General features: G+C 45.4%; 1 protein-coding gene across 1 annotated transcript in view; it reads right to left on the minus strand.

Annotated features, from left to right (window-relative positions):
• Window positions 1–9266, minus strand: part of Neto (Neuropilin and tolloid-like) — a 316873-nt gene that overhangs the window by 125389 nt on the left and 182218 nt on the right. The gene's annotated exons all lie outside the window — the stretch shown is intronic.

Here is a 9266-nt window from a genome sequence, read left to right on the forward strand (position 1 = left end):
AACACATCCCCCTGAGGCAATCCTCTTGAGATTGTGGTTGATACCAACCCTTGTTCCGTTTGTATAACCAGCTTTCGGTTTTTCAAGAAATTCTCGATCCATACTATGATATCCTCTGCAAATTCCATTCTGGTCAAAGTTGCTATAAGTATGTCTGTATCCACCGCATTGAATGCGTTGGAAAAGTCAAAGAATACTGCTACACTTATCAAATTGCTTCTTTTAGCTGCCATTAGATGATTTGTTACGAACTCGAGACAGTCCTCCGTTGATTTTCCTGGTCTGAACCCGAACGATAGATCCGGTAAGAGTTCCTCCCTGCTCTCATGTTGTTGTATTCGATGTAGTACTGCAGTGTTAGCTGATTTGACGATCGTCGACAGGCATGAAATCGGCCTGTACGCCGATAGTTCGGTTGCATCCCGTCCGGGTTTCGCAATTGGTACTATTTTGACCTCCTTGAAGCTTTCCGGCAGGTTTCCAGCGGCGTAGTACGTATTTATTTCTTGAACAATTTTTTGCTTTGTCTGTGTGTTTAGATTCCTCAGAATCTCGTAAGTTAGGCGGTCTGTTCCTGGCGTCGAATGGGCCTTCTTTTTATGGATGATATGATTCCATTGCTCTAGGTTGAGCAACTCTTTTGCAGAAGCCGTACTTGGAGATTTGGGCTGAGTCATTGTTGGTTGTGTGGGCCCGAAGTGTCCTTCTAGGAATGTTTCAGCTTTTTCTCTCGCCGTAAGTACTATGTTGTTCTTGGTTTTGTTTTCGTGGTTGTATCGTAGCCTCCTTACCATGCTCCAATTAGACTTGGTATCTCGTGGATCGATATCCTTCGTGATGGCCGCGAGATTTTCCTTCATCAGTAGCTTTTTCTTCCGTAGAAAAATCGCTTTGGCTTTTTGCAGCTTAAGTAGATTTTCTTCGTTTGATAACCTGTTAAAGGTTCTCCAGCAGTCTTGTTTCTCTTTGTACAGGAGGGAAAGTTCTTCGCTCCAATAATATTTTGGGACGAACTCGCTCACCCCGCTGTTTCTGCTTATCGTGTCGGTAGCTAGGCGTTGCAGGTCCTTAATTGACTCCAGCTGCTCTGCATCCATGAGCGCAATTTCCTCATTGATCTTCTTCCGATTGAAAATAGCTCTTTGTTTTTTGGATTGTATTTTTTTCAGCTCGATATCTATTATACGATGGCCTGAGCCGCCAAATGTATAGTGCTTTACACTCCACATTAGTTCATTAAACAGATCTGGTGTGCATAGAGTCAAGTCGATTGCACTGGGGGTGTTATTCAGTGCAGCGGGTCGGTACGTCTTCTCTCCATTATTCAGGATCAGTAATTCTGTTGTAGTAATGGTTTCTAGGATTAATTTACCCTTACTATTGGTAGATTCACAGCCCCAGGCCTCGTTGTGGGCGTTGAAATCTCCTCCAATGAGTAAGTTTTTGAGCATTTGTGTTTCTCCTAATAACTTCTCAAAACCTGTATTTAATTCCGTTATTGTAATCCTAGGATTTATGTAAACTGAGACTAGACTCAGATTTTTGCTAGGTACTGTAATACCGATAACCTCCAGCGTTTCGCTAGTGGTCAGGTCTAGTGGAATATAGTTATACACATCGCGGAGGTATATGCCAACACCTCCACCCACGCCTACCAAACGTGGTTGTAGAATTTTATGATAGCCCGTTATGTTTGATGATGCTATCGTATTTTCATTCGTCCATATTTCTGATAATAATGCTGTGTCGAGATTTCTTGCATGTAATTCATGCGCTAGTTCATTTTTATTTTTCGTGAGGCTTTGAATGTTACTCTGTAATATCTTGAATGTCGCTATTTTCGATATCAGTATTCGGTATTCCGTCTTTTACGTCATAACCTAGAGAAACTGCTAGCTGCTTGACTACTTCTAGAACAATATAGTATCCGTTTTCGTCTTTTGCCTCAACGGCTTTCGAGAGTTTGTTGAAAGTTTTTCCAACCGTAGATTGCAAGTTCTCTTTTTGCCGTGCGATTTCCTTCATTTTATCTTCCCATCGTTTTCGGAGCTCGAGGTGTTTTTCCATCGTCATTACCTGGGTTCCTGCCAGGTTTTCTTCTTGTCCAGTCGTGTTTTCGTTCTCTGTCCTCCTTTTTTTGCTTCCGTATCGGACTTTTTCGAATCCGTCTTCGTCAACTTCCCTTTCTATCCTGTTGCTAGCTTCTGGCCCTTTATCCTTGGGTAGAGTCTGCTTCTTGACTGCTCCTAAATTCCTATTTGTTGTGACCACCGGGCTGCTACGGTTGTTCGTTTTTGCTGTTGGCTGGTGCTTAGGTGCACTTTCTTCCCGGTTGTTGGATTTCTTCAGTATGTTGGAGAAGCTTTCGTAGACTGAGGGAAACTCATCTGCTTTTTCTGGAATGGTGAATCCATTGCTTACGACAATTCGAAACTCATCCCGAGCTTCTTGGTAGGTGAGATTCTTTCTTGCCATCATTTTTTTGATGTCATTTTGTTTGCTACGTTCTGGACACTTGACGTCCGACGATCTGTGTTTGTCCTTGCAGTGTACACATTTTGGTTGGTTCGGGCACTCTGAATCCTGAACTTGTCCATCGTGTGTTTCTCCGCAATTTCCGCAACGTTTTCGGCTCTTGCAGTTCTTGGCGATATGCCCGTAACGTAGGCACGAGTTACACATGACTGCCTTTGTGATATACGGTTCTACCTTCGTTATGACTGAGTAGATTCTAACGTATTCTGGAAGCTTATTGCTTCGGAATACTACTCTTAGCGTCTCGATCGGTACTCTTTTGCCTGATGCTACGGTCCGCTGTAGTCGGAATACTTCCAAAATTTCCTTGTTTGTTTCGATGTCTTCGATTAGTTCCTCCGGCTGTAATTCCTCTGGGATTCCTGCTATTACTCCTTTGACGGTCACAAAACTCTTCGGAATGAAGGCTCTGCACCGCTTCAGACTCAGGTTTTGACAGTTTACTAGCCTGTTTGCTTCCTTCCATTCACTGAAGAGCACCATCACTTTTGCTCTTCCGATCTTCTTGATGTCCATCACTGCTTTTGCAAATCCGTTTTGTTTCAACATCATCCCCACTGTGATTTTGTTGATTCCGCTCAATCGTACGTTGTTCTCGGTGTCTTCTTGCATCTTCTCCACAATAACCTTGTACGGTCCACTGTCACACTGCTTGAAGTAAAATTTCTCGAACACTCTTTCCGTGTACTTTTCGCCATTTTGTTTTTTAATTGCACTGCCTAGATTGTTTGATCTTGTGTTTTCAATTGCGCCATTTTGTACTATCATCGGTGCCCCACCAGGGGCACCGTCACTTGCACTCATTTTTCTGTTCTAGGGCTTTTATTTTTTGTTTACTCCACTTGTAAATTAATATAGTATCACTTAGCTTGATAATTAACGTTTAGGATTTGTTTCAGGTTTTCAATTTGGAAAAATTCCGATTTCCTTTCACACTCTTCAAGAAAACGTCCGTTCCGCACACACGTTGTTCACTAGTCTGTAGTTGCAGCTTGTTTTGTAAAATATTTTGAACTTTCGACTCCAGAGGTTGCCTTGATCAATAGAATGTGTTTATTTATGTCAAAATTCAAATTCATGCAGGTAGTTGGTCGATCTGTTAAGGCCCAAGCGCAATGTGGGCGGAAGCGGAACGGAAACGGAAAGTTTGACAGTTGTCACAAATGACATCAAAAAGCCTAACCGAAGTCGATTTGGTTCTAACTAGTTTTCAATCCGACAAGCAGGCTTACTCAGATCGGGCTTTTCTGCTGCCGCTGCCGTTCCGCTTCCGCCGTCATTGCGCTTGAGCCTTTAAGGTTGTCTTTATTTTCAGCTAAGTTGAGGGTAGAAGGAATGATTTTTATCAGCACTGCTCAAAATATCTCCTTATTCGGAGAATATTCAGTTGCACGTTCTGCCCAAGCTATCTTCTGACATACCTACCCACCGAATACGTAAATGTGCAGCAACTAGCAATCCCAGAGCACCTAATGCTAGCGGATCCCACATTTTTCGAGCCTGGATCGATTGATTTAATCACCGGTGTAGAATACTATTATGACTTATTGGAGGATGGTAAAATCCAACTATTTAATGATGGGCCCACTCTTCAAGAAACCGTGTTTGGCTGGGTCGTATCTGGACGGCTACCCGGATCCTCACCAACAGTACCACGAAGCGTTTCCTATCTTTGCGGTGCTCCTGAATCTGAATGATCTGGTCACCAAATTTTGGGAACTCGAGTCCTGTAGTAACTCTCCCGAAAAAGGAAGCTGTCATTCAGCAGCTGGGTGATTCCAAGGCTAACGCACTCAAACGGTTCCATGGGCTGGAACGTCGGTTCTCAACCAACACTGCCTTAAAGGAGGCGTATTTCGACTTCATCAATGAATATAAGTTCATGGGACAAATGGAAGAAGTTACAGAAGGAGAAGAGCCCATCTACTATTTGCCACATCATGCTGTGTTAACAGTACCGTATGCGTGATAATGTTTGCACCATCGTACAAATAAGGTTCCCGTTTCACCTGTGCATACAATGCCTTGGTTTTCTTTGCATGCACGTAACCTATAGCTCATACCGTAGTAGCCTATGTATAAAAGAAAATGATTTACTTAGTTTGACAGTTGCACCATGACGAAGTAGCAGCGTTTTGGTGGTTTGTCCCACGCGCAAATGTCGCAAAGAGACATTTCAATCGCCGTGGGAGTGTCCCTATGGACCGTCAAAAGGGTTTTAGACCGAGAATGAAAGGACAACTATCTGCGAAGGTGGCCACAGGTTGTCCGAGGTCAGCTCGGGTTCCGAAGGTTATCGCTGCTATCAAAAGGAAGATTCGGGTGAATCCAGTGCGTTCAATAAGGAAAATGGCAAAGGAACACGGGATCAGTGACTTTACGGCACGAAATATCGTAAATGAAGATTGCGGGGCGAAGTCGAGGGCACGGAAAAAAACTCAAATCATTACCAACCACATGTTCACCGACGAGAGCATGTTTACCGTGGATCCCGTATCAAATTACAGAACCGACCGGTATATTAGTTCTCTTCCGGTAAAAGACGAGGCTGGCAAAAAAATGAACCCGGTGTTCATTCCAAAACGCGACAAGGTCAACACCGAGGTCTACATCGGGATTTTAAGTAAGTATGTTCTTCCGTGGAGCAAAGAACAGTACGGTCCGAAGCCAAATGTTGTATTTCAACAAGATGGGGTTCCATGCCACACCTCGAACCGCACTCAGAAGTGGTTGCAGGAACATCTTCCGTTCTGGGCGAAGGATATGTGGCCGCCATCCAGCCCCGATCTTAATCCGCTGGATTACTCAACATGGTGCGTCATGAAGGCCAAGGCCTGTTCTAAACGTCACCCGAGTACAGCAAACCTCAGACAAACATTGACCCGTACCTGGTGAGAAATGGATCCAGACTACATTATTAGAACCTGCCGTGCATTCCGGAAGCGTGTGGAGGCCGTAATTGCAGCAACTCGATCGATGATTAACATAGTTTAAGACTCTGAGAAACATCCCCCTTTTGAATAAATAAAAAACTCGGAAACGAAACTTTTGAGATTTTTTTAAATTTTGACATTGCTCAATGATGTAAACATTATCACGCATACATTACTACGACAAAGCTTCGTGTTGTGTTCGACGCTTCATGTCGCACATCGACAGGCAGCTCGTTAAACGATGGATTGATGGTAGGAGGCGTCGTTCAAGACGATCTTGTCGCCATTGCGCTACGTTTTCGGTTTTGGAGGTATGCATTCGTTGCAGATGTGGCAAAAATGTATAGGAGGGTAAAATTGTGTCTTGTGGACCATCTACTTCAGGGCATTTTTTGGAGACTATCTTGTGGCGATTCCGTCAAGGCATATAAATTAACCACGGTCTGGAGGCGACCCCGGCGTAGTGGTTAACATCCATACCTCTCACGCCAAAGTCACGAGTTCAAATCTCACCCCTGGACAAGTCACGAATGACCCAAGAGTTTTAAAGCGACTTTATTAAAAAAAAACCGCGGGTACCTATGGAACTAGCTCTGCGCCGTAACTTGCAACGAAGTGCCTTCAACGCTTGGGAAAACAAGGGGAAGCTACGCACCTAAAAGCGGCAAAGGAAGTCAAAAGGGACTTCTACGTTGACGATTTATTGAGTGGGACTGATGATTTGGTGGAAGGAAAGTTTCTTGTGACAGATTTGATAGATCTGACGAATTCAGCTGGCTTCATCTTACGGAGATGGAGCTCGAACAGCGCTGAATTACTCTCCAACGTTCCGAGCGAACTTCGGGACGAATGAACTTCCTTTGAATTGGATTCGTCATCGTCCGTCGTCAAAACTCGTGGTTTGATGTGGGAGCCAGTTGCTGATATTTTCCGATTTACCGTTCCCAAGCTTGAATCGGTTGCACCCATCACCAAGAGAACCATCTTGTCGGAATCAGTTAAGATTTTCGATCCACTTTGATTGATTGGTTCGGTAGTTGTACAAGCAAAAATCTTCTCCAATCTCTTCGGAAGCAGAAGTGTGACTGGGATGATTTGCAGAACACGTGGATTGAATTTCGACGAAATCTTCTAGCATTAGATACTCTCACCGTACCACGCTGGGTCTCTTTCTCCCAAGGTCTAGCCTCTACCGTGCTACACGCGTTTTGTGACGCTTCCAACGCTGCTATTGGAGCATGTCTTTACCTTCGATGCGTCACTATCAACGGTCAAATAACCGTTCGTCTGATCACTGCCATGTCGAGCGTCGCTCCATTAGATGATTTGAAGCGGAAGAGGAAGGTTCTCTCCACACCCCGGCTTGAGCTTTCCGCAGCGCTCTTGTTGAGTCATTTGTACGGAAAGGTCTGCAGTAGTATCCAGATTACGTTGCAGCCGTTCTTTTGGACAGACTTCACAGACACAGACAATCGTGAAGTATTGGCTAGCTTCTCCACCTTCTCGCTGGGAAATTTTCGTGGTAAATCGTGTCTCGGAGATCCAGCACATAACCAGCAGTGGCATATGGAATCATGTGGTCGGTGCGGACAACCCAGCGGACATTATCTCGCCCGGAATGATACCCGCTCAGTTGTGGTTTGACGGGCCATTGTGGTTACGACAAGATCGCTCAACGTGGCCTAACAGTTTATCTGCTATACCAGACGTTGAGCAATCTCTCTTAGAAGAAAGATCCACCGTAGCTCTCCCAGCTCGTGCGAAGAAACCAAGCGAAATTTTCTGTCCGAATTGTGGCGTACATCCGTAGATTCTTCCACAACATATCTCCTAACAATCGCAGCAATACGCGCTCAGGAGCTATCAAGCTTCAAGAGTTAAATGAATCAACCGAAGTTCTAGTTCGTATAGCTCAACCGGAAGTTTTTCTGAGGAAGACTTCGTCCAAGATTCTGAGAGTACATCCTATTCTGGATGATAAAACCTCTGAGTGGGTTGGTACGTCTTTGAATGGACGTTGGATCTAGTTGGATCCGAGGAAATCCAACCTCTGAGTGGGTTGGTGCGTCTTTGAGTGGACGTTGGACCTAGTTGGGTCCGATGAAATCCAACCTCTAAGTGGGTCGGTGCGTCTTTGAATGGACGTTAGACCTAGTTGGGTCTGAAGAAATCCAACCTGCGAGTAGGTTGGTGCGTCTTTGAGTGGACGTTAGACCTAGTTGGGTCTGCGGAAATCCAACCTCTGAGTGGGTTGGTACGTCTTTGAATGGACGTTGGATCTAGTTGGGTCCGATGAAATCCAACGTCTGAGTGGGATGGTACGTCTTTGAGTGGACGTTGGACCTAGTTGGGTCCAATGAAATCCAACCTCTGAGTGGGTCGGTGCGTCTTTGAGTGGACGTTAGACCTAGTTGGGTCTGCGGAAATCCAACCCCTGAGTGGGTTGGTACGTCTTTGAATGGACGTTGGATCTAGTTGGATCCGAGGAAATCCAACCTCTGAGTGGGTTGGTGCGTCTTTGAGTGGACGTTGGACCTAGTTGGGTCCGATGAAATCCAACCTCTGAGTGGGTTGGTGCGTCTTTGAGTGGACGTTGGACCTAGTTGGGTCCAATGAAATCCAACCTCTGAGTGGGTCGATGCGTCTTTGAGTGGACGTTAGACCTAGTTGGGTCTGCGGAAATCCAACCTCTGAGTGGGTTGGTACGTCTTTGAATGGACGTTGGATCTAGTTGGATCCGAGGAAATCCAACCTCTGAGTGGGATGGTGCGTCTTTGAGTGGACGTTGGACCTAGTTGGGTCCGATGAAATCCAACCTCTGAGTGGGTTGGTGCGTCTTTGAGTGGACGTTGGACCTAGTTGGGTCCAATGAAATCCAACCTCTGAGTGGGTCGATGCGTCTTTGAGTGGACGTTAGACCTAGTTGGGTCTGCGGAAATCCAACCTCTGAGTGGGTTGGTGCGTCTTTGAGTGGACGTTGGACCTAGTTGGGTCCGATGAAATCCAACCTCTTAGTGGGTTGGTGCGTCTTTGAGTGGACGTTGGACCTAGTTGGGTCCAATGAAATCCAACCTCTGAGTGGGTCGATGCGTCTTTGAGTGGACGTTAGACCTAGTTGGGTCTGCGGAAATCCAACCTCTGAGTGGGTTGGTACGTCTTTGAATGGACGTTGGATCTAGTTGGATCCGATGAAATCCAACCTCTGAGTGGGTTGGTGCGTCTTTGAGTGGACGTTGGACCTAGTTGGGTCCGATGAAATCCAACCTCTGAGCAGGTTGGTACGTCCTTGAATGGACGTTGGATCTAGTTGGATCCGAGGAAATCCAACCTCTGAGTGGGATGGTGCGTCTTTGAGTGGACGTTGGACCTAGTTGGGTCCGATGAAATCCAACCTCTGAGTGGGATGGTGCGTCTTTGAGTGGACGTTGGACCTAGTTGGGTCCGAGGAAATCCAACCTCTGAGTGGGTTGGTGCGTCTTTGAGTGGACGTTGGACCTAGTTGGGTCTGATGAAATCCAACCTCTGAGTGGGTTGGTGTGTCTTCAAATAGACGTTGGATCTAGTTGGTTCCGATGAAATCCAACCTCTGAGTGAGTTGGTACTTATTTGAATGAAGTTCGATCAACCGATTCCAATTATGTGGTTTTCAAAATTGACTCCTTATCTGTCAGAAATAAGTGAGCTTCGACAGCAGGTTTACTTAAAAATGTTCAATCTGTCAGATTTAAGTGAGCATTCACGAATTGAAACACAGCCTTAGTGGAAACGTCACTCTATTACCAAACTCCGCCACAAACG

The sequence above is a fragment of the Ochlerotatus camptorhynchus genome, unplaced genomic scaffold (assembly GCF_037179485.1).
Source record: "Ochlerotatus camptorhynchus isolate MF236.1 unplaced genomic scaffold, CSIRO-AGI_Acam_v1.1 ptg000550l, whole genome shotgun sequence".
NCBI classification, from domain to species: Eukaryota; Metazoa; Arthropoda; class Insecta; order Diptera; family Culicidae; genus Ochlerotatus; species Ochlerotatus camptorhynchus.